Below are 26,183 nucleotides of genomic sequence, written 5' to 3' on the forward strand. Positions count from 1 at the left end.
CAGCAGAAGAGTACCTTTACCTGTGTAGAGCGGCCACTAGAGCACTGTGGGATACGTCCCGGAGGCCATTAACTTCGATGTCCGTCCACACTATCATAAAATCGATTTTAAGAAATCGATTTTGGGGTTACTCCTCTCGTTTAGATGGAGTCCCAAAATCGATTTTAGGGACCCTTAAAATCGATTTTATGCACTCTGTAGTGTGGACGGTTACAGCTTTAAATCGATTTAGAGCTCTTAAAATCGATTTAAAGCTCTAGTCTGGACCTGCCCTGAGGGAACTGGGATTATTTAGTCTGCAGAAGAGAAGAATGAGGCGGGATTTGATAGCTGCTTTCAACTACCTGAAAAGGGGTTCCAAAGAGGATGGATCTAGACTGTTCTCAGTGGTACCAGATGACAGAACAATGAGTAATGATCTCAAGTTGCAGTGGGGGAGGTTTAGGTTGGATATTAGGAAAAACTTTTCCACTAGAAGGCTGGTGAAGCACTGGAATGGGTTACCTCGGGAGGTGGTGGAATCTCCTTCCTTAGAGATTTTTAAGGTCAGGCTTGACAAAGCCCTGGCTGGGATGATTTCTTTGGGGATTGGTCCTCGTTTGAGCAGGGGGTTGGACTAGATGACCTCCTGAGGTCCCTCCCAACGCTTATATTCTATGATTCTTCATGGAAATGAGATTGCAAATGTCCGACAGACCCTACTATAATGACTTACTCTTCCTCTATTTCCTTCATTTCTCTTAAAGAGAAATTGTCACACTGAGGAGTACTTTCACCTAAAAACGAAAAATCATTATTGGGGAGTTTCTTTCATCTCCAGCTCCTAGAGCCATCTGAATACAAAAGAACCTCTACTATCATTTTACAAAAAAAGTCAGTTTCTAGCTCTCATGGATGTGGATAAAAGCTTGAAAATATAACCTGATGTACTCTACAAGCTAAGAAACTAGAAGGCAAAGAAAAATACCCAAAATGTATTAAAATAAACCCCAAACTCCTGATTTTTAAGCCACTCATTATTTGGGGGAGCTGACTTGTGATGTTCTGTTTGGAAGAGTTCAGCAGTACCTAAGCCTTGCGCTGGCTCCTCTGGGCTGAGGTGACTTTCATCCAAAGTGAATGGACATAATGTAAAGTCAGAGGTAGAAAGGCTACAGCCAATCAGTACTTTTCAACCTCAGTGTGGAAGTCCATATGGACTCCCCAGTGAAGGGCCTGGTGATGCACTGTCTGAGCTCCTTCTGACTTCATCTAGCTAGATGAGAATCACCATATAAAATGTTTCACTGCGGAATCTTTTTGTGCACAAAAGAAGGTGAACGAGTTTCGAAGAACGTAGATCGTCTTAAGTAAAGTCCGCTAGTGATGGGGGAAATGCCTGATATCAATTCCTCCATTGGGGCGCTGTAAAATTAACTGCCAGAAAGAGTCCTTTTAAAAAAAGCCTTTTGTCCTGTTAAATTCTCACTTAAATCTGTAAAAGAATGTGTGGTGGGAAAAGAGCAGAATGGGACTTAGGTTAATGTTAATTGTACAGCTGGTGGACATTTCTGTGCCTCGTTAGGGGAGAGAAAATCAATTGACCTATTACTATTCATTGCCCTGTTACATTTGACTGGCTGGTATTCATTTTCCATTAGCCTGAGTAAAATAAATCCTACAAGTACACAAGCTAAAATAAGTTCCACAACATACATTCAGTATCCGGTTATTTGGTATAGCACTAGAAATCTGCAGCTAAATTTTCCCCTCAGTTACAATCCCGTTGAAGTCAATGAGCAGACATGGGCCCTTAGAGTGCAATTAACCAGTTTTTTCCTACCACTAGATGTCACTCTTGTCATATGAAATGATCCTCACACAAAAGATAATTTTTGGGAGCTTAGCTTATTTTGGAGTCCCCTCTCCAGATGGAAGTTTAAAATCCAGCTCCCTGGGCCTTTTTTCTCCCTAGTTACAGTTATTTCCTGATTAATGCAAGATGTTGCACAGTAGGCAACCACACTTCTTACATTTAAAATAAGGTGAGGAAAGGTTGAATTTACTTTAAATTACAGGAACTTTCCCTGCTAGCAAAATAAAGCCAATGCTCTTTCAGCTAAGGGGATTCTTCTACTGAGCTCTGAAGTTTTGTATACTATTGAATAGCATGAAAAGAAGGGCGATTTTATGGTTAAGTCACTGGATTTGGACTCAGGCGATCTGGCTTCAATTCCTGTTTCTGCCTATGTAATCTTCACCAAGTCACTTCTCTTAGGGCTTGTTTTCACTACCGCAGTAAGTCGACCTAAGTTACTCAATGTGAATAACGTCACTGTAGTCATCATACCTAGGTCGACTTACCCCAGTGTCTTCACTCTCTCTGGTTGACTTGCCTTACTCTTTTCGGGGAGCTGGAGTACCAGAGTCGACAAGAGAGTGCTCTGCCATTGACTTAGCGGGTCTTCAGCAGACCCACTAAATTGACACCTGCTGCATCGATTGCAGCAGCGTCAATCTCCCGGTAGTGAAAATAAGCCCTCAGTTATAATAATACTTCCTTTTCCTATCTTGGCTGGGATCTTTGGGAACTATTATTAATAGTGACACTTCTTTACCTGTGAAGATAAAGCCATTAATGGTTGTGATGTTCTCAGATGCCAGGTAACGATAAGCTATATCCCTACCCGCAATGGAAGAAATCTCCAGAAGCTCTGATTGAAAATCAGTCCAGTTTTATTTAGGTGCCTAAAGTTAGGCTCATACGTTGGAAAAATGTTGGCCAGGATAGACAATGAAAACACATGAAAGTAAAATGATTTTATGTTTTTAGGTGAAAGTATTCCTCAGTGTGACAATTTCTCTTCAAGAGAAATGCAGGAAATAGAGAAAGAGTAAGTCATTATAGTGGGGCCTGTCAGACATTTGCAATCTCATTTCCAGGAGAAATCCACTGAGAACTGGCTGCTTACTTCTGGCAATGCTAGTATATGCCTACAAATGTACAAATGTTGAAGATCAGAGTTTAGCAAGGTTGGTGTGCCAGTCCCACTCTCAACTTTACTGAAGGAAAAAATAAGTCAATCCAAAAAATATCTGAGATTGCAGCTCTGAACCACAATCTTATACTCTGATATATGTGGATAGACCCTTAGGCCCATGCACACCTTACTGGAGTCTATGTAGATCCTTAAGGGCTCAGTGTCCATCTCCATGGATCAGATTGCACGATCAGGACCAGAATATATATTTATTTTAACGAGCAATTGAGAAATACTGGGAGCAGTTCTTCACTAAACAGAGGTTACCATATTTCAAGTTCCCAAATAGAGGACACTGCCAGGGGGAGGGGAAATTGGAGGGAGAAGGGGAAGGGTGGTAGAGTTTCTACTGTACAGTTCCTTTCTACTTTGAATATCTAACATTTATAAATAACAAGTGTAATGGTCTCAAAAATGAAAGCAAATCAAATTTATATGTACCTTTTTACATGCACTCAGTTCTTTCCTACTGTGCTTCTTCCTGTTGTGACTTAGCTTTCTCAGCAGTGGTTGATTGCTCATCATGTAGCCATGAAGGTCTTTGCAAGGTGTATGCCTGAAGTTGTGCTGTGCAAGCAGAATACCTTTCAGTGACTCAACAGTCAATACCATGCCACTCCTGTTTTTGCGCTGCAACTGGCAATGGTGCTGGCTTCAGATCTGGGCAGCCAGACTGCAGCTGCTGCTCTCCGGCTGCCCAGCTCTGAAGGCAGAAGTAAGGGTAGCAAACCAGTAAACATGCACACCACTAGTAGGGCATGCTGGGAACTGGATTCTATCAGAATCAATGCTGGGAAAAAGGACAAACAAGGAAAAATCACAGATATTTGTTCATATTTCAAAAATCCATCCAGCTGGAGATCAGAGGACCAAAAAAGAGGTCATGTCTGGGAAAACCCACACTTATTGTAACCCTAAACCAAACTGACTTAGCTGGGGTTCCTGATTTAAGGCTCTTCCCCTGACACAGAGCATCTGAAATACAGTAAGATCAGCTGTTTGAACTTTCTATTTTTAACAGAGTAAATACCTGCCCCACTGGCACATAACACTGACTGTACAAACTTGCATCGTCTGGCCAGCCTATGTAACTTTTCACTCAATTTATTGATTTTGGGTATTTCTGGTATACACCAGGATGGGGATAGTTTTTCCTATTTAATTCTAACCAGTTTTTTACAATAACCATGAACATTTACGAGCTCTTACACAAATTCTACTTACCCACATCTTATCATGAAGATGAAACAAAAGAATGATAGTTTACTTGCCCATCCAAAAAATGTATTTGCACTAGAAGGGTAGGGTGAATACATTTAGCAAGGCTACATTGTTACCGTCTTAGTTCTTATGATGTTATTGTGGAAGAAAAGAAAGCAAATATGTTTTGTTAAAGCTGCTACATATAATGAATGAAGAAGACAGATCACAGTAGGGAGCCTATTGCTAGAAAATAGCCTTGTTCAATCTTGCAAATACACAGTTCCGACTCCTGTAAAATTCCTACAGACTTCAGTGGGACATTTGCATGAGTAAGGACTGAAAGATTAGCACTGTCCTACGTGCTCTTAGTTATATCAAGGATGATAAGTTGAGGCTTTCAAAGACAGCTATAGGGGCGCTAGCGTTATTGTCCCTATTAATTTCAGTGGTTGACTTTGAAAAATCTCAATCCTAAAATTCATCATTAAGCAAATGCCATGATTTGATACAAACTTCGACACAAACACAAACACTTTAAAAATCCTTCAAAAGGCCCCACAATCATCTAGGATCCTATTTTGTTGTCCCTGCACTGAGAAAATTTTTTACCATGGTTATGGCTGCACAACCCACAAAGCTCTTGATGAGACTATTCTCTGCATCCCACTCCTTTGAGAGAAGATGGAACCCTCTGAGCCCACGGTGCTTGTTGACATTTTCAACACAAAGTGGAAAAATAATCAAATCTAAATGGTTCACTGGAATACTTAATGCTGTAATTAGAGTAGTTGCTCAAAGGAAACAAAATATTAATATCGAACACTTTCATAAACTGCAGGGAAAGGTCATTCTGCTGTTTGAAAACCTCTCATAGTGTGGCAGCAAACAGGTGGGGCTCCAACTACAAAACAAATTACAGCTGCCTTAAACTACAGGTGTTCAGCAGCTCACTTGGTAAGAAGGAGTAAAATGGTCCAGCCCAATGTGAACTGTACAGTGTTTTCTTTTAGGGATGCATTCTCCCCTATGCAAAAATATCCCACAGAATGGCATGGAAATCAGGGCATTTCCTTCTGTCTCTTTTAATGGGCAGGTTACAGGTTTTATCCCCAGTGGAAGAGGCTGGGTGTGCCAATCCCCAAACTCACAGAGCTGGGGTTGGGGGGAGCCTCCCTCCTGCCCAACATACAGCTTCCCCTGCACCTTTGCATGCTGTGGCACCTGCACAGCACAGTTTGTACATAAGAACACAAGAACGGTCGTATTGGGTCAGACCAAAGGTCCATCTAGCTCAGTGTCCTGTCTGCCAGCAGTGGCCAATGCCAGGTGCCTCAGAGGGAAAGAACAGAACAGGGAATCATCAAGTGATCCATCCCATCACCCATTCCCAGTTTCTGGCAAACAGAGGCTAGGAACACCATCCCTGTCCATCCTGGCTGATAGCCATTGATGGACCTATCCTCCATGAATGTATCTAGTTCTTTTTTGAACCCTGTTATAGGCTTGGCCTTCACAACATCCTCTGGCAAGGCGAGCCATAGATTAATGGTATGTAGTATAAAAAAATACTTCCTCTTGTTTGTTTTAAATCTGCAGTCTATTAATTTCACTTGGTAACCCGTAGTTCTTGTGCTGTGAGAAGGAGTAAATAACACTTCCTTATTTACTTTCTCCACACATCATGATTTTATAGACCTCTATCATATCCCTCCTTAGTTATCTCTTTTCCAAGCTGAAAAGGACAAGTGCAGAGTTCTGAACTTAGGATGGGAGAATCCCATGTACTGCTGCAGACTAGGGACCGAGTGGCTGGGCAGTAGTTCTGCAGAAAAAGACCTAGAGGTTATACAGTGGATGAGAAGCTGGATATGAGTCAACACTGTGACCTTGTTGCCAAGAATGTTAATGACATTTTGGGCTGTATAAGTAGGAGCATTGCCAGCAGATCAAGGGACGTGCTCATTCACCTCTATTTGGCATTGATGAGGCCTCATCGGGAGTACTCCGTCCAACCAGTTTTGGGCTCCACACTACAAGAAGGATGTGGAAAAATTGGAAAGAGTCCAGCGAAGGGCAACAAAAATGATTAGGGGGCTGGAGCACATGATTTATGAGGAGAGGCTGAGCCCACGTCCAGACTACAGCCTAAAATCGATGTGCTTAAAATCGATTTTATAAAGCAGGTTTTATAAAATCGATTTTGTGCATCCACACTAGAGGTACTTACATCGATGTTGAGCGTCCATTTTCCCTGGCATCCATCTTTTGCTTGAGCGTTGCACTCTGGGTACCTATCCCACAGTTCCTTCACGGGTCCCTGCCCTTTGGAATTATGGGTTACTAGCCCAGTGCATGATGGGATCAAAGTCCACGTCCTGGGTGGTTCTGGGTACAGCTTCACCCCCCCCTCCTGTAAACGGCACACAGTCAGTTCGCGCTGGGTGGTTCGGGGAACGCGAGAGCAAACCGCGGCGAAGCTGGTCTCCTTCCCTGGTTTGCTCTCGCGTTCCCCGAACAAGCAGGTCTCCTTCCCTGCGGTTTGCTGGGTGGTTCGGAGAACGCGAGAGCAAACCGCGGCGAAGCTGGTCTCCTTTCCCGGTTTGCTCTCGCGTTCCCCGAACCCCCGAGCAAGCAGGTCTCCTTCCCTGCGGTTTGCAGGGGGGTCCGGGGAACGCGAGAGCAAACCGGGGAAGGAGACCAGCTTCGCCGCGGTTTGCTCTCGCATTCCCCGGACCCCCCAGCAAACCGCAGGGAAGGAGACCTGCTTGTTCGGGGAACGCAGAGCAAACCGGGGAAGGAGACCAGCTTCGCCGCGGTTTGCTCTCGCGTTCCCCGAACCCCCGAGCAAGCAGGTCTCTTTCCCTGCTGTTTGCAGGGGGGTCCGGGGAACGCGAGAGCAAACCGCGGCGAAGCTGGTCTCCTTTCCCGGTTTGCTCTCGCGTTCCCCGAACAAGCAGGTCTCCTTCCCTGCGGTTTGCAGGGTGGTTCGGGGAACGCGAGAGCAAACCACGCTGTGCAAGCAGGAAATGGAATTTCAAAGTTCCCGGGGCTTTTCCTGTTTACCTGGCCAGCAGAAGAGTACCTTTACCTGTGTAGAGCGGCCACTAGAGCACTGTGGGATACGTCCCGGAGGCCATTAACTTCGATGTCCGTCCACACTATCATAAAATCGATTTTAAGAAATCGATTTTGGGGTTACTCCTCTCGTTTAGATGGAGTCCCAAAATCGATTTTAGGGACCCTTAAAATCGATTTTATGCACTCTGTAGTGTGGACGGTTACAGCTTTAAATCGATTTAGAGCTCTTAAAATCGATTTAAAGCTCTAGTCTGGACCTGCCCTGAGGGAACTGGGATTATTTAGTCTGCAGAAGAGAAGAATGAGGCGGGATTTGATAGCTGCTTTCAACTACCTGAAAAGGGGTTCCAAAGAGGATGGATCTAGACTGTTCTCAGTGGTACCAGATGACAGAACAATGAGTAATGATCTCAAGTTGCAGTGGGGGAGGTTTAGGTTGGATATTAGGAAAAACTTTTCCACTAGAAGGCTGGTGAAGCACTGGAATGGGTTACCTCGGGAGGTGGTGGAATCTCCTTCCTTAGAGATTTTTAAGGTCAGGCTTGACAAAGCCCTGGCTGGGATGATTTCTTTGGGGATTGGTCCTCGTTTGAGCAGGGGGTTGGACTAGATGACCTCCTGAGGTCCCTCCCAACGCTTATATTCTATGATTCTTCATGGAAATGAGATTGCAAATGTCCGACAGACCCTACTATAATGACTTACTCTTCCTCTATTTCCTTCATTTCTCTTAAAGAGAAATTGTCACACTGAGGAGTACTTTCACCTAAAAACGAAAAATCATTATTGGGGAGTTTCTTTCATCTCCAGCTCCTAGAGCCATCTGAATACAAAAGAACCTCTACTATCATTTTACAAAAAAAGTCAGTTTCTAGCTCTCATGGATGTGGATAAAAGCTTGAAAATATAACCTGATGTACTCTACAAGCTAAGAAACTAGAAGGCAAAGAAAAATACCCAAAATGTATTAAAATAAACCCCAAACTCCTGATTTTTAAGCCACTCATTATTTGGGGGAGCTGACTTGTGATGTTCTGTTTGGAAGAGTTCAGCAGTACCTAAGCCTTGCGCTGGCTCCTCTGGGCTGAGGTGACTTTCATCCAAAGTGAATGGACATAATGTAAAGTCAGAGGTAGAAAGGCTACAGCCAATCAGTACTTTTCAACCTCAGTGTGGAAGTCCATATGGACTCCCCAGTGAAGGGCCTGGTGATGCACTGTCTGAGCTCCTTCTGACTTCATCTAGCTAGATGAGAATCACCATATAAAATGTTTCACTGCGGAATCTTTTTGTGCACAAAAGAAGGGGAACGAGTTTCGAAGAACGTAGATCGTCTTAAGTAAAGTCCGCTAGTGATGGGGGAAATGCCTGATATCAATTCCTCCATTGGGGCGCTGTAAAATTAACTGCCAGAAAGAGTCCTTTTAAAAAAAGCCTTTTGTCCTGTTAAATTCTCACTTAAATCTGTAAAAGAATGTGTGGTGGGAAAAGAGCAGAATGGGACTTAGGTTAATGTTAATTGTACAGCTGGTGGACATTTCTGTGCCTCGTTAGGGGAGAGAAAATCAATTGACCTATTACTATTCATTGCCCTGTTACATTTGACTGGCTGGTATTAATTTTCCATTAGCCTGAGTAAAATAAATCCTACAAGCTAAAATAAGTTCCACAACATACATTCAGTATCCGGTTATTTGGTATAGCACTAGAAATCTGCAGCTAAATTTTCCCCTCAGTTACAATCCCGTTGAAGTCAATGAGCAGACATGGGCCCTTAGAGTGCAATTAACCAGTTTTTTCCTACCACTAGATGTCACTCTTGTCATATGAAATGATCCTCACACAAAAGATAATTTTTGGGAGCTTAGCTTATTTTGGAGTCCCCTCTCCAGATGGAAGTTTAAAATCCAGCTCCCTGGGCCTTTTTTCTCCCTAGTTACAGTTATTTCCTGATTAATGCAAGATGTTGCACAGTAGGCAACCACACTTCTTACATTTAAAATAAGGTGAGGAAAGGTTGAATTTACTTTAAATTACAGGAACTTTCCCTGCTAGCAAAATAAAGCCAATGCTCTTTCAGCTAAGGGGATTCTTCTACTGAGCTCTGAAGTTTTGTATACTATTGAATAGCATGAAAAGAAGGGCGATTTTATGGTTAAGTCACTGGATTTGGACTCAGGCGATCTGGCTTCAATTCCTGTTTCTGCCTATGTAATCTTCACCAAGTCACTTCTCTTAGGGCTTGTTTTCACTACCGCAGTAAGTCGACCTAAGTTACTCAATGTGAATAACGTCACTGTAGTCATCATACCTAGGTCGACTTACCCCAGTGTCTTCACTCTCTCTGGTTGACTTGCCTTACTCTTTTCGGGGAGCTGGAGTACCAGAGTCGACAAGAGAGTGCTCTGCCATTGACTTAGCGGGTCTTCAGCAGACCCACTAAATTGACACCTGCTGCATCGATTGCAGCAGCGTCAATCTCCCGGTAGTGAAAATAAGCCCTCAGTTATAATAATACTTCCTTTTCCTATCTTGGCTGGGATCTTTGGGAACTATTATTAATAGTGACACTTCTTTACCTGTGAAGATAAAGCCATTAATGGTTGTGATGTTCTCAGATGCCAGGTAACGATAAGCTATATCCCTACCCGCAATGGAAGAAATCTCCAGAAGCTCTGATTGAAAATCAGTCCAGTTTTATTTAGGTGCCTAAAGTTAGGCTCATACGTTGGAAAAATGTTGGCCAGGATAGACAATGAAAACACATGAAAGTAAAATGATTTTATGTTTTTAGGTGAAAGTATTTCTCAGTGTGACAATTTCTCTTCAAGAGAAATGCAGGAAATAGAGAAAGAGTAAGTCATTATAGTGGGGCCTGTCAGACATTTGCAATCTCATTTCCAGGAGAAATCCACTGAGAACTGGCTGCTTACTTCTGGCAATGCTAGTATATGCCTACAAATGTACAAATGTTGAAGATCAGAGTTTAGCAAGGTTGGTGTGCCAGTCCCACTCTCAACTTTACTGAAGGAAAAAATAAGTCAATCCAAAAAATATCTGAGATTGCAGCTCTGAACCACAATCTTATACTCTGATATATGTGGATAGACCCTTAGGCCCATGCACACCTTACTGGAGTCTATGTAGATCCTTAAGGGCTCAGTGTCCATCTCCATGGATCAGATTGCACGATCAGGACCAGAATATATATTTATTTTAACGAGCAATTGAGAAATACTGGGAGCAGTTCTTCACTAAACAGAGGTTACCATATTTCAAGTTCCCAAATAGAGGACACTGCCAGGGGGAGGGGAAATTGGAGGGAGAAGGGGAAGGGTGGTAGAGTTTCTACTGTACAGTTCCTTTCTACTTTGAATATCTAACATTTATAAATAACAAGTGTAATGGTCTCAAAAATGAAAGCAAATCAAATTTATATGTACCTTTTTACATGCACTCAGTTCTTTCCTACTGTGCTTCTTCCTGTTGTGACTTAGCTTTCTCAGCAGTGGTTGATTGCTCATCATGTAGCCATGAAGGTCTTTGCAAGGTGTGTGCCTGAAGTTGTGCTGTGCAAGCAGAATACCTTTCAGTGACTCAACAGTCAATACCATGCCACTCCTGTTTTTGCGCTGCAACTGGCAATGGTGCTGGCTTCAGATCTGGGCAGCCAGACTGCAGCTGCTGCTCTCCGGCTGCCCAGCTCTGAAGGCAGAAGTAAGGGTAGCAAACCAGTAAACATGCACACCACTAGTAGGGCATGCTGGGAACTGGATTCTATCAGAATCAATGCTGGGAAAAAGGACAAACAAGGAAAAATCACAGATATTTGTTCATATTTCAAAAATCCATCCAGCTGGAGATCAGAGGACCAAAAAAGAGGTCATGTCTGGGAAAACCCACACTTATTGTAACCCTAAACCAAACTGACTTAGCTGGGGTTCCTGATTTAAGGCTCTTCCCCTGACACAGAGCATCTGAAATACAGTAAGATCAGCTGTTTGAACTTTCTATTTTTAACAGAGTAAATACCTGCCCCACTGGCACATAACACTGACTGTACAAACTTGCATCGTCTGGCCAGCCTATGTAACTTTTCACTCAATTTATTGATTTTGGGTATTTCTGGTATACACCAGGATGGGGATAGTTTTTCCTATTTAATTCTAACCAGTTTTTTACAATAACCATGAACATTTACGAGCTCTTACACAAATTCTACTTACCCACATCTTATCATGAAGATGAAACAAAAGAATGATAGTTTACTTGCCCATCCAAAAAATGTATTTGCACTAGAAGGGTAGGGTGAATACATTTAGCAAGGCTACATTGTTACCGTCTTAGTTCTTATGATGTTATTGTGGAAGAAAAGAAAGCAAATATGTTTTGTTAAAGCTGCTACATATAATGAATGAAGAAGACAGATCACAGTAGGGAGCCTATTGCTAGAAAATAGCCTTGTTCAATCTTGCAAATACACAGTTCCGACTCCTGTAAAATTCCTACAGACTTCAGTGGGACATTTGCATGAGTAAGGACTGAAAGATTAGCACTGTCCTACGTGCTCTTAGTTATATCAAGGATGATAAGTTGAGGCTTTCAAAGACAGCTATAGGGGCGCTAGCGTTATTGTCCCTATTAATTTCAGTGGTTGACTTTGAAAAATCTCAATCCTAAAATTCATCATTAAGCAAATGCCATGATTTGATACAAACTTCGACACAAACACAAACACTTTAAAAATCCTTCAAAAGGCCCCACAATCATCTAGGATCCTATTTTGTTGTCCCTGCACTGAGAAAATTTTTTACCATGGTTATGGCTGCACAACCCACAAAGCTCTTGATGAGACTATTCTCTGCATCCCACTCCTTTGAGAGAAGATGGAACCCTCTGAGCCCACGGTGCTTGTTGACATTTTCAACACAAAGTGGAAAAATAATCAAATCTAAATGGTTCACTGGAATACTTAATGCTGTAATTAGAGTAGTTGCTCAAAGGAAACAAAATATTAATATCGAACACTTTCATAAACTGCAGGGAAAGGTCATTCTGCTGTTTGAAAACCTCTCATAGTGTGGCAGCAAACAGGTGGGGCTCCAACTACAAAACAAATTACAGCTGCCTTAAACTACAGGTGTTCAGCAGCTCACTTGGTAAGAAGGAGTAAAATGGTCCAGCCCAATGTGAACTGTACAGTGTTTTCTTTTAGGGATGCATTCTCCCCTATGCAAAAATATCCCACAGAATGGCATGGAAATCAGGGCATTTCCTTCTGTCTCTTTTAATGGGCAGGTTACAGGTTTTATCCCCAGTGGAAGAGGCTGGGTGTGCCAATCCCCAAACTCACAGAGCTGGGGTTGGGGGGAGCCTCCCTCCTGCCCAACATACAGCTTCCCCTGCACCTTTGCATGCTGTGGCACCTGCACAGCACAGTTTGTACATAAGAACACAAGAACGGTCGTATTGGGTCAGACCAAAGGTCCATCTAGCTCAGTGTCCTGTCTGCCAGCAGTGGCCAATGCCAGGTGCCTCAGAGGGAAAGAACAGAACAGGGAATCATCAAGTGATCCATCCCATCACCCATTCCCAGTTTCTGGCAAACAGAGGCTAGGAACACCATCCCTGTCCATCCTGGCTGATAGCCATTGATGGACCTATCCTCCATGAATGTATCTAGTTCTTTTTTGAACCCTGTTATAGGCTTGGCCTTCACAACATCCTCTGGCAAGGCGAGCCATAGATTAATGGTATGTAGTATAAAAAAATACTTCCTCTTGTTTGTTTTAAATCTGCAGTCTATTAATTTCACTTGGTAACCCGTAGTTCTTGTGCTGTGAGAAGGAGTAAATAACACTTCCTTATTTACTTTCTCCACACATCATGATTTTATAGACCTCTATCATATCCCTCCTTAGTTATCTCTTTTCCAAGCTGAAAAGGCCCAGTTTTCTTAATCTCTCCTTATATGGCAGCCATTCCATACCCCATCATTTTTGTTGCCCTTTTCTAATTCCAATATATCATTTTTGAGATTGAGTGACCACATCTGCACACAGTATTCAAGGTGTGAGCATACCATGGATTTATATAGCAGTAATATGATATTTTTTCTATTCTTCTTATCTAGCCCTTTATGAATGATTCCTAACATTCTGTTCACTTTTTTGAATGCATTTTTGAGCGTCCTTAGATTTTCAAGCTGCGTATCAAGGGGAGCCCTTAGATTGCAGCTGCCCTGGAGCCTTCCTGGGATTGAAAGATTAACATTAACAATCATGTAAGTGCAGATTGACTACCATTTTCTTTTGTGTTTGTGCAGTGCCTAGCACATGGGCTCCTGGTCCATGACTAGGATTCCTAAGCACTACTGTAATATAAATAAATAACAAGAACAATATTGTAAATTATGCAGACTTCCCCTGAGGGGAAAAAGAATCCTGCTGTGGTGCAGGGCCAGAAAGGGTTTAACATCCTGCAAAATAAATGACTCAAACTCAATCCCCTTAAAGACATGTGGGAAGATAATGTTTGTGTTTTGTGTGTTTACATATATATGAGTAGGGTCAACAATGTAATCAGCAGTCCCTGTCTATGCTGTATTCTGTTAATTCAGAGGGCAAAAGAACATCCTAGTATTTAAATGAATTGTAAACATGGGATATCTCCGTATTCATCTCTCTTTGAAATGTATAGTAAATCATCAGTGAATGGTAGAGGAACAGCTGATTAAAAAAACTGTTAATTCATATAGCTTAGTACCAGCAATGGACCCACTTCAAAGATTCCCTGATTACCTATTGTTCCCCCAGGGACTCTAACTTTTCACAGAAGAGCTGAAATTGTATAAAAGATCCTTGGGTCCTGATCCTTTTTATCTCAGATCTGCTTAAGCTTCATGAGGGGAAGTTTGAGTCACAAGACTGAGGTCAGAGTTAAGCTGGTACACCCTGGATATGATATTGGACATTGGACTACAACCTATGAACTAAATTTTAAAGGAACTCTTTGCAACTACAAAGCTCACCATCTGCTATGTATCTGAACCTCAAGCATTGAACTGGTGTCTGTATATATATATTGATCTTTTAACCATCCTCTCTCCCTCGTCTTTTTTAATAAATTTTAGTTTAATTAATAAGAATTGTCTGTAGCATATATTTGGATATGATCTGGAATAACCTGGGAGGTAATGAGTCTGATCCTTCAGGATTGGTAGAAACTTTTTTTTTTATTTGATGAAATAAGATTTTCAAAAATTTTCATTATATTTGACTTCATTATATTGGTACTTGGATGGAGGTCTGAGGCTGGATCACTTTAAGGGAACTGTGTTGTTGGTTTCTGGGCAACCAGTGAGGTGCTGACTTGGTAAATCCGAGTATTAAAAATATCCACCAGCTTTGGGGATTGTCTGCCCCATTGACCCCAGTCACACCTGCAAACCCTAGATCTCCTCTCTTCTCCCACCCCATTACCTCCAGATACTGAACTCTGTGTCATCCCAGCAGAAGGACTTCTAAAGGGCCAGGCAGGTGCACATGGTCTGGAAATGGCAGTTGCACACTGGGCACTGGGGGCCCTCTTTACCTGGATCTCCAAGGCATGATCTTGATCATCATAAACAGAAGGAGGAAATACCACTGAAAATAACAGTGAAGTTGTTTACAATTTTTCACATTGATTCATCTCTGGGTCTGTTTCAGTGTCATGTCCAGTAAGAGGATACAAATGTGCTGTGTATCAATACCAGCCAACATTTTCAGAGTTAGGTACCTACAGCCAGAGTTAAGCAGCTGAAATAGTTGATTTTACCCAGTGGCTTAATTTGAAGTGAATGGGAAGCATAAGCGCTCAGCATGCCAGAAAAAACAGACCCCTCTTAATTAGATGCCTAGGTTTAAGTAACTGATTTGGAACATTTTGGTCTGTTTGTACCATGTAGCCTGATATACGATCACTCTGTCTCATTGTCTTCCTTGCTAAGGGGCTAGGAGGTCACCTATGAGTTTATAAAGAGAAAAGCAACACACTAGGTAAATACAGTCTTCTAAGTCTCAGAGAGCCAAGGCATTTAAATTCATGCAAAAAATGTAAGTAATTCATGGAAGTTTTTGCTAGTGAAGATTTATACTGTTGCTGTAATAAATGTGCCTGGAATTTACTGCACAACAATTATATATATCGTTCAACTATGCATAATACTTTAGAGCAATACAGAATACTTACAATGCATTCGAATTCAATGGCTGGGCTAAGCCAAAACAGGGCACAACCTTCAGTAGTCTAGCTAAAAGCAGTATGTTTTTGTTATTTTGCAGGCCAATGACTTTCAGATATGTATTTTTATTCCGTCTGTTTATTTATAGGACTACTCAAAACTGAGTACATATTTTGCTGTAGGTTAAATACAAGACTAAAAAGATAGCTATCCTGCCTTTAATGCCTCAGAAATAAACCCAGCTCAGCTGAAGAGTCAGCAGTTCTCTTTGGGCTTTCATTTGCTGATGTATTCCCATGGGGGTGGGGAGCTAATCAATAATACAGGTCTTACCTAGAGCTCTTTTCATCAGTAACTAACACTATGGTGGCATACATGTGGAAATAGTCATGTTTGTCAGAGGTGTGGATGCAACACAAATAAGCTTCAAGGAGACCAGGCTGATTTAATTGGTAAACTGAAAAAGCTTGAGTTAGCTTCACTACTTAAAAACAAGGCATGTACAGAAACGACTTCCTTTAGTGAACAAATGCAGAAATTGCTGGTTTGTGTTTGGTCTAGGGTGACCAGACGTTCTGATAAAATTGGGACTGTCCCAATTTTAAGGAGTTTGTCCTGCGTCCCGACCAGAGTACAGTTGGGACACCATTTGTCCCGATATTTTGTTTCCTGGTCTTTGGTGGCAATTTGGCGGAGAGTCCTTCAGTCGCAGACCATCTTCGGCGGTATTTCAGCAGCGGGTGCTTCTGTCTTTGGCAGCAAGATTTATTACCCATCACTGAAATACTGCCAAAGACCACCTACGATTGAAGGGCTCTCTGCCGAATTGCTGCCGAACTCCCGGACGGGTGAGTGTAAAAACAAACAAACAAACAAACAAAACTCACAAACACACCCTGTGGCGGTCCCAATATTTTCCCCTTAACATTTTGTCATCCTAGTTTGGTCAGCTATGCAGCTGCTTGCTTGAGTCTTATGCTATGCATTGCCGCTTTGGTTCTTGGCTTTAAGTTTCCACCCAAAGTGTGTTTAACCCTTTAGAACTGAGGGAGGGAACGTCATTGCCATATCTCCTGTGTCTGCCTGAGGGAGGCTTGTCTTTGCCTGAATCAAGAAGCTATGTGATCTGACAGAAATGACAGAGCTCTGGCTGCTGTAGGCAAATGTAGCCCTCAATTAATAGAGTTTGCAATAAACAGTAAATTTGACAGAAGAGACATTATATCTGAATAGAATGTTGATGAATATTAAACCTACGATAAAGGCTAAAAACTCTTTCTCCCAAAACTCTGACCAAGATTATTTCTTTTGTGAAGATGGCAAAGAACCTTTAGTTCATTCTTCGAGAGAGCTGGCATTTATTTTTCTGGAGAGTGGTGGCTGGAGGTTATATGATGCAGGTAGAGTGCACAGCTGTGTGACTCAAAACCCCCTCAAAGTTACGTTGTGTTTTGATAACTGATAAATACAATTGTTTAATTTTAGATGTCATTCAGTGACAGTTCAACACAGACATTCACAGGTCATTAAGTAAATTGCATGCGCTCTTCTTTGTGTCATCTCTGGCAGTGTATCTAGTACATGTGGAACTGGCACGATTCTCATTTCTGATCAAGTGTTCATTTCAATCTCAATTAATATTAATTCTTCCAAGCAACTGTCATGCTCATGAAGATTTAATAATGCTATGATTCAGGTTCTAGATCAGTGGTTCTCAATCTATTTACCATTGTGGGCTGCATATGTGGCCCACAATGTGTTATGTGGGCTGCATTCAATACTATCTCTATGCCCTGAGGATGTCATATGGGCTGCAGCCTTGCACTGATTGGGCTGCAAGAGGCCTACGGGCCACAGGTTGAGAACCACTGTTCTAGGTTAAGTGGTTCAAGGGTGAGCCTTGCCCCTTTGTTAATTGTACTGTCCTTGCTTACACCAAGAGCTCTTAAGCGCTTCAGGACAGAGATCTGGTATGACATTTTCTAGCTCTTCACTACTTAAAAAAATATCATTTAAAGCACATCCACACTACTGAGATTCCCTGCTGCAACCCGTGAAAAGGATTCTGGGATGCATTAGGAAGCAATGGAGCACCAGCTTTTGTGGTTACTTGTCCTTTGTGATACTTCTTGGCAAATTGAGTTGAAAATCTTCAACAAAGCAAGTGCTGATGAGGATACCCCTACTCATTTCTCTCCGGAGGTGCTCCTCTGCTTTTACTGTCCAGAAGAAAAGAGTTATAGTTTATTCAAAAACCAAAACCCTGCCAGGCTTCATAATGGGCAAAGCCAGGTTGTTTTCCTTGGTATAAAGTAAAACTTTTTCAGAGAGTCCAAGTTTGTGTGCCTGGAGCATGCTCATCTCACAACCAGGAACATGCAGAACTTGGTGTTCTCTTCCTTGTCTAAGTCCTGGTCAGAACCTTTGTTTGCCAAATGGTGGTCTCATGTTCCTCAAATAATAGCAAGAGGAAACTCATTAATAACTTAGCCTCCTGGATCCTTGTTTCTCCGGACTGTAATTACATCGTGACAGTCTCTGGGGCAAAATTACTTGGTGCTTAACACCCCAACTAATATATGTTCATGTACATTATGAGCACATTGTGGATGAAATCCTGACCTTATTGAAGTCAATGGCAAAACTCCTATTTCCAAAGCCAGGTTTCACCCTCTAAGTTTTATCAGGCCTGATTTTCCATTATCCTGCAGCTTGTGTGGTCTGGTACACTGGTACCAAGTGGGCATAAAATGTTACTAAATCAGAATGGTAGCATTGTGCACATACTTATCACACATTTCAATGACCATAGAAGGTACCGGGCAATGGAGAATCTGGTTCCCATTAAAGTAGGTGGAAAGACTGGAAATAGGAAATGGATAAAGCCTTGTATTCTTGACTTTTCATTTCCTTCTTTTCAGTACATGGAACTCATAAATGATATGACAGGCAAGGACAAAGTCATCACCTGGCAACTTTTATTGCCTTTTAAAACTTTTTGTTTGTTTGTTTTGGGAGTAAATCAGAATCTCTAATGAAACATATGGCTAGAAAAAGAAAATCAGAAATCTAGGTAACTGCTTTTCACTTGAGCATCCTTCTCAAACATAATATGGATAAATTATAGCTTTTTAGAGTATCACTTATAAGAAGTATTTCCATGTAGAACATAATTAGAATCACTGAGATGTTCTAATCAAGAAGTAATACTTAGTTTAAAAATGAAAGCACAAATACAACTTTCTTATAACTTTAAAGCTAACTAGTTGATACCAAAATTCATCTAAGACCAAGTGAGAGATTTCAGAATTGTTGGTCTGTCAGTCTTCAGGAATTCTATTCCATTGACTGGGCCTCTTGACAACTAGGGGGATGATAGAGAAATATCTCTAAAATCTCAGGACCAGGACAAAGGAGGAGGCAAGAGGAAGCTATCGCTGAAGGGTGGGGTGGCTCTGTCATTATGAAGAAACTGTATCCCCTATTTCTTCTCATCACTGGTGCTCTCTGTGGGCTGAGAGAGAAAACACAGAAATTGCTCAAGATACTTGCAATATAGTTAACAATTTCCATCTACTGTTTTTTCAGACCTGTCCCTCAGTCACTGAGCACTGCTATTCTTGAAGAGGTAGTATAAAAAATTATATCTGTAATGTCAAAATGGACATCCCCTTTATTATCCCTCTGCCCACGGCTCTGCTGAAATGGGGCAGCTTCAGTCTTTGTTGGTAGCTCCAGCTGTGGCTTCACATGTGGAGGCTTCAGCAAGGATACTCTGAATCAGGACATAGCTCATTGCCTTAGCCATATAGTCTAGCACTATTTACTCTTTGGGCAACACTGCTGCCTGTAAGATCCTACCATGAGTAGAGGTTGCTACCTTATAGGTGTCTTGTGACACAATGGCGTGTGAGTGAATTCTTTGAGGCCTTTTGCCAAGCTGGTCCATTAGCTAATTAATCCTGAGAACATCCCTGTGATATATGTAGCTATTATGAACCACCTTTTACAGAGGGGGATTCTAAGCCAAGAAGGCCCCCGTTTTTACTTTGATGCCTAGAGTTAGCCATCTAAATCCATATATAGGCTTCTACATGAAGTGACGAGATTTTCAGAAGGGCTGAGCACCTGCAGCGTCCTGAGAAGTTGCATCCCCCTCATTGGCCTTCCACCTTTTTCCAATAGGAGTTGAGGCTGCTAAACACCTATGAAAATCAGCTGGTTTTTTAAGGTATCTAAATATGGGTTTAGATCCCTGTTTTTTAGGTACGCAGGTTTGAAACTGTTGGAATAAGTGACTTGCCCAAGATCACTCAGGAAGGTTGTGGTGAGTTTTCAGGCTCCCAGGCCCTAATTCAACTGTCATTGAAAGTCAATGGGACTTAGGTTGTGGCGTGCCTGAAACACTTTTGAAAATGAGATATAGGGTACACCTATGCTACCTATGCTGTGATTTAGGGGTATAATTTGCAATGTATGTAGGTGTACCATACTAGCTTTAATCTCGCTATCATGCTAAAAATAGCTCTGTGTGTGTATGTAATTCAATGTGGACTGTACAAGCCTGCCCAGCTTTCTGGATGCATGGTCACATTGCTAGCCTGAGCCTCACTGCTATATTTAGTGGACTGACCAGAATAAAACAAACATGGATATGTCTACATGAGCTGCAAATTAATCCTTGATTGCTGTGTAGATGTGCCCTAAGGCTCTGAAATCATTAAGGCCTTGCAAAGCTGGATGAAGCAATACCTAAATACAATTAAAAACCTGGCCTTGATTTGCCCAGGGTCATGCAGGAAATCTATGCAGGACAGGGCATTGACCCCAGGCCTCCAGAGTCACAGATTAACAACGGACCATTTGTCATCGTCACTACATTACAAAGCACGTGGTTAAATTCCATTTACATCAATGGGCCCCAATTCTGGTCAGATCACACCTCTCTCTCTCCTTTTATTTCCACTGTTGTTGTAGCTCTTCTCTCTCTCTCAGTACCATATGGACTTTCTTCTGCTTTTCCCTGGTTTTCTTTGTCTTTCTGTTTTTATCTTCCTTTGAGGTAGGTACATCCCTGTGATGTCATGGAGATGTTGTTTTTCTGAAAACAAGAATATCTAATCACAGATAAGTTACCCGAATTGTGCAAATAGGGGTAATAAAATAGGGTTGACCCAAGAAATGAGACAAGGAACAAAGGGCATTTGGAGTCAAACACCTGTTCAGAATTCTAAAGGAGAGATTTCTGTCATTCCACTAAAATGCTAGCAGCTCAGATATGCAAAGTTGTTCCCTTAAGTTTCCTGCTAGACAAAATACGTTGTCATATCTATTTCCTGTTGGAGGAGAAATGGTGTCAGAATAGTGTGTGTGTATAAAGGTTGTAGCTGGTCTAGACAACGATTGCCTGTTGCTGGGGTGAGCAGATTGGCATCTTGAGACTGAGTGTCATTTCACAGCACACAGCTTGTCTTCATACTTCAGATGTAAGACATCCTGGAACAGACTTGTCAAGTTTTCTGCAATTCATTATGCAAATTCTAAATAAATTAAAGGAATGCAGATGGGAAAAGGCATTTGCAGTTTAATGAAGCTATTTGCCTTTAAAAAAAGAGACTCTAAATGATTCTGTGCATCTCAGGTACCTTTGGAGATGCAGTTTAATTACAAGGATGTTTTTTAGCTCATGATTGCTGCTGGATAGCCATGGATAAAGGGGAAAACCAATACCTAAAACTTAGCAGAATGCACCAACAGATTGTTATTTAAAGTGATCAGCTCATCACGGAGATGACCCCATATTTCTTCTCTAGGTTTCTGCATCGCTTTGCAATCATTTCAACAGTTGCCCTGAAATGAAAAAGTAGAGCAACCAAAACCAAGACTAAACATGTCACCAATTCACTAACAAGTATATGCTGTTTATAAAGTATTGATGTTACTGATGCTATTCATTGCTGCTCTTGGATAATGAGGCAAACCTCTGTTCTTACTGGAGATAATTCTGGTAATTATTTAGGCACTATTGGAAACCCAGTCCACAAGGTTAAACCATTTGCATTCTTCCATGTAGTTTGTTTTCAGCTCAGATCAATATTTCCAAAGCTTTTATTGAATAGCCCAATTTCTCCCTGTATAACCTTCCGTATGTGAAACAAAGCAGTCAAACCAATGTAGACGTCAGTGCTTCAGTGTAGCAGATAGCATTACAAAGGTGGAGGTGAAATAAAGAAAACACTGTCCTCCTGATTATTTTTGTGTAAATCAAAATTATAACTCACCAGATACTGTATTTGTAAGGTACTTGCACTACTGCTTTATGGCCTGTTCTTGTCCGAACTCACGAGATGCAGAGCTAGTTTGGAGGAGAAAAGCCTCCTGCCGGTGGCATGCCACTGCTCTTCATTCTTGGAACTGTTGTATTCATGCCAGGCACATAACCTGCAGGAATTACCACTATCACATGTAAAATTCCTGTTTGCTTATTGGTATTGGGATGGGGATGGGCTAGGAATACTGAGGAGTTAAAAAAAAAGACACAAACAGCAAAATAAAATCTTACCAGGATGTTGGAGTGTCTCCTGCATTCGCTATGGAGCAGTGGGGCACAGATCACGCCCAGTACCCATTACTTTTTAATTGTTGGCCGCTCTCCACTACCCCAATGTGTTGAGATGGCAATTACCATTTTCTTTCTGGGCAGTCGGGGAAAAGTGTTGCGGGGAGAGGTGTCCTAAATTTTCAAACTCCAAGACAGTTAAATTACACTTAAAAGCCAACATAGTGATCTAAATAGCTCTTTATATAGGACCAGTCCCTAAGGCTAAAACTGGTGGAGTGGTAAATGGATGTGCGCAAACTTTATCAGCAATCATTTTTCTGTGTGTGATGTCAGAATCGGAGAACATTCAGAAACAACAAAAGATCTCCATTCTAATGCTTGGTCTATCAGCTAGCCCATCAAGTAAACTCGTTTACAGCTATTTCTGTGGTGCTCATCACCATAGTCCCTAATGAGCTGTTTCAGGGAGACACTTAAAGCACATGCTTATTTTTACACATGTGCTTAAGCCCGTTCCTTTTCTGCAAAGGATTTAAGCCTGTGCTGAGTCCCATTGACTACATTTCTTAATTGCTCTACTGAATAGGGATGGACTTAACATTGAGTATGTGCTTATGTGCTTTGCTGATTCTGGCCCTGAGCCTGGTCTGATGGCTCTACAAATTTCATTACAGGGAATCTTGAGAAAATACAAGACTTTACACCATATTATATATTTCTGTATCATGAAACATAGAATTGGTAATAAAAGTGGTAGAATGGCATTTCTTGTACTGGCTATCGGAAATATATTTCTACAATAGAGATGTCACAGGCTAACAAATTCAGACCTGAGTTAGATTTAAACGCCACAAAATTCTCACTGTTATCGCTAAATCTAATGCGGAAATATGGTTTGTCCTGGTGAAAATGTAATATAGCCTTTGTTATGCTTGTTTTCATTTCACAGGTAACAATCAAGTAAATTAAAACATATTGTTCAAAGTTTAAGGTTCATGAACCAGTGCAGCAGACATGGTTGGAACTGACCAGGGGTGCCAATTTCAGTTGGCCGTATTCCTGGAGGTTTCACCACAGCATAATCTTTAGTTAAAGATTAATCTTTAAATCCTGGAGATTCCAGGACAATCCTAGAGGAGTGACAACCCTAGAATTGACCCACTTTCCTGTATATTTCAGCAGTGTCTCGTTTTTCTGCTTATTAAATATTGATCCTGATGAAATGTGTGAGAAAGACTGAATAGATTTATTGGGCATGAAACTACTGTACATTAGGAACTTCAGCAATCACCTGTTTCTGGGGTATAGTTACCCAGAATCTTTGGCACAGTCCAAAAGCACCACACTCCAAATTAGGCTGATTTTCTTCCCAGCTCTATCAGCAGCGAAGAGAATATTTTCATTCCATATGTGTGAGGATTTTGTAAAATAGATGCAGTTCTCCTAGCACAGCCCTACATTCCAAAGCATATTCAATTGAACAGGCACAATGTGTATAGTAATTTACTCCATCTCACTAAAATAAAATGACAGATGAACTGATAGAGCCATTTCATGAACTACATCAGAGTCTTAATGTGCCACTTTACTTTTTAAAATGAGAACTTATGGCAATTAGCATTGTGCCTATGTCATCAGAACAGAGTTTGATGATGTAGAACTGGGTACATTTGTCAATAGTTTAACTCAGTTTGTAACTGTAGTCCAATCGGTGATTCATTATCACCATGAGGATTATTAGTATCATTCTTGACACTTTATACAAATTTACTTCCTCTCTGTTTTGATGGTTTTTGGAAGTGATTCAGTTTCCACAACAGAATGTCATAGTAGCATTTGCAGTGACATCAAGAAGATCATTTTAATCTCATCCTCTTCTACAGAAGTCTTATCGCAGAATCACACAAGAAAAAGGTCAACACGTGCCATTGCCATGGAAACGGTATTGAATATAGAAATAACGCTATAGTATGAAATGCAGAGAACAAAAGGAGCCAGTCCTGACAAGTTTTCACATTTGCAGCCTACAGCAACAAACCAAAACTTACTAGGCTCCTGAGCTCTGAAATATAGATGGCCAACATATGGGCAGGAGTCTGGTTTCATATTCTTTTTTGTATATACCACAAAATTAATTGGAACAGGCTTGAGGGGGTGGAGTGTCAGACTGGGCTTCACAGGCGAGAGGCGTGTGTGTGTGTGTGTGTGTGTGTGTGTGTGTGTGTGTGTGTGTGTGAGAGAGAGAGCGAGAGAGAGCGAGAGAGAATGCACAGAATGGAAAAGGAACATCACAGAATGAGTGGAGGAGGGTGCTGATATGCTTCAAGATGAGAAGGAAGCTGGAAAGCCCAACAATCAGCAAGGGGATGGGTGGGAACACAGTAGAATGGGAAGAGAAGGAAAGAGAAAAGAGATACAAAAGAAATGTCACCTTTTAGCAGCATTTGCTGTCAGAACAACTGCGTTTAAAGTCACAATTTTAATTTGATTTGTCCCACATTGGTATCCAAACTTTGTTCGGATTCCATCTGGCTATAGCTGAGAACTGTGTTTACAGTAAACACAGTTTTTAAATGTGACTCATACAACAGTGCAGCTAGTGCTGTGGGGGGTGGAATGACAGCTGTCCTTCCCACAGATTATGCCCGTAAATCAATTTAACAAAGGGATGCAAACCAACTAATGAGGAATTGCTCAAAGTAGTGGTGACCTGAATAGCTGGTGTTTAGTAGTAGAGGCGGAATGGTATATTCTGCAATGGCTGCTCAAACAGCTAAATATGACTGAGTGACCGCAGAATGTTTTCAAGTCACGTACTCTAGCTGTTGTGATTTAGAACATTTTGAACATGGTCTCTTTCTACAAGGACTGGATATCGCATAACATCCATCTTCATGGGTGATGACTATATCCCGCAGTGAAGGACCTTCTATACCTATATAAGCAGCTGCTCTAATGAGTGATTTCACCCTACATGGAGAAGGCCAGGTAACTGTCACTGCACACCCCTAGTGGTTCTATCTATAGAGAACAGCTTTAAATTCAAGTCAAGGCTCCAAAGGCTCTAAGGCTATGTCTACACTGGCACTTACGTAGGTATAACTTATGTCCTGAAGGGAAGTGAAAAAACACACCCCCGAGCGACATAAGGTGCACTGTCCACACCAGCACTTATGTCGGCAGGAGAGCTGCTCCCGCCAACACAGCTACCGCCTCTCACTGGGGGGTGGAGTAATTATGTCACCTGGAGATCTTTCTCCCACCAGCACAGCGCGGCTACATGAGAGATCTTACAGTGGCACAGCTGCATCAGTACAGATGTGCCACTAAACTCTCTAGTGTAGACATGGCCTATCAGTGGTTCTCAAATGCGGCCACCGTGATCACATGGGGCTTTCTTGTGTCCACATTCTCCTGGGCTGTGATGGGGGGGGGCCCTATCCCCCTTCCTCTTACTCCTGGATGCACCACTTTGGTGTTGGTTGCTGGGGCTCCCAGGTGGGGTTGAGCCCTGCCCCCCTCTGGAGACACCTGGGGCACAACACTGGAGGAGCTCACAGCTGGTGAGTTCCCCACCTTCTCAGAGGCAGTGGGGTTCAGGCTTTGTGCTTCAGCCCTGTGGTGGCCAGGTAGTAGGCTCTGGCTGTGGGACTTTGCGTGACAGCCCTGGGCTTTGGCTGCATGACGGCAGGCCCAGCTACATGGCTTTGGGCTCTGATGTGGGGCTTCAGGCTCCAGCCCCCCACCCGGCTGCCGACCCCCATTGCCCCTGGCCCCTGCTGCCCCCCCCAACCTCCCATGCAGGGCTTAATTTGTCCCCAGGCTTGCCAGGGCTGAGTAAGTCTGTTATGAAAAGTGATACACATATGTTTGTTATCACTTTTCACAACAGACTTAGTAGCTAGCAATACATACACTACAATAATTTGGACATGTATCACTTTTCATAGCAGACTCGTTTTTATTTGTTTTTCCTAAAGTTAATTAAATATTTTAGGGAAAAGTGTGAGAGCGGCCATCAGCAAGAGTTGGTGGCTGCACTCTGAGGCCAATAAATAATTTGTCCTGAAAATCCTTGGATGAAAGCCCATCAGGG

General features: G+C 42.0%; 1 protein-coding gene across 1 annotated transcript in view; it reads left to right on the forward strand.

Annotated features, from left to right (window-relative positions):
* SHPRH (SNF2 histone linker PHD RING helicase) overlaps positions 1 to 26,183 on the forward strand; it is a 1,098,091-nt gene that overhangs the window by 226,143 nt on the left and 845,765 nt on the right. The gene's annotated exons all lie outside the window — the stretch shown is intronic.

This window comes from Gopherus flavomarginatus, chromosome 4 (assembly GCF_025201925.1).
Source record: "Gopherus flavomarginatus isolate rGopFla2 chromosome 4, rGopFla2.mat.asm, whole genome shotgun sequence".
NCBI classification, from domain to species: Eukaryota; Metazoa; Chordata; order Testudines; family Testudinidae; genus Gopherus; species Gopherus flavomarginatus.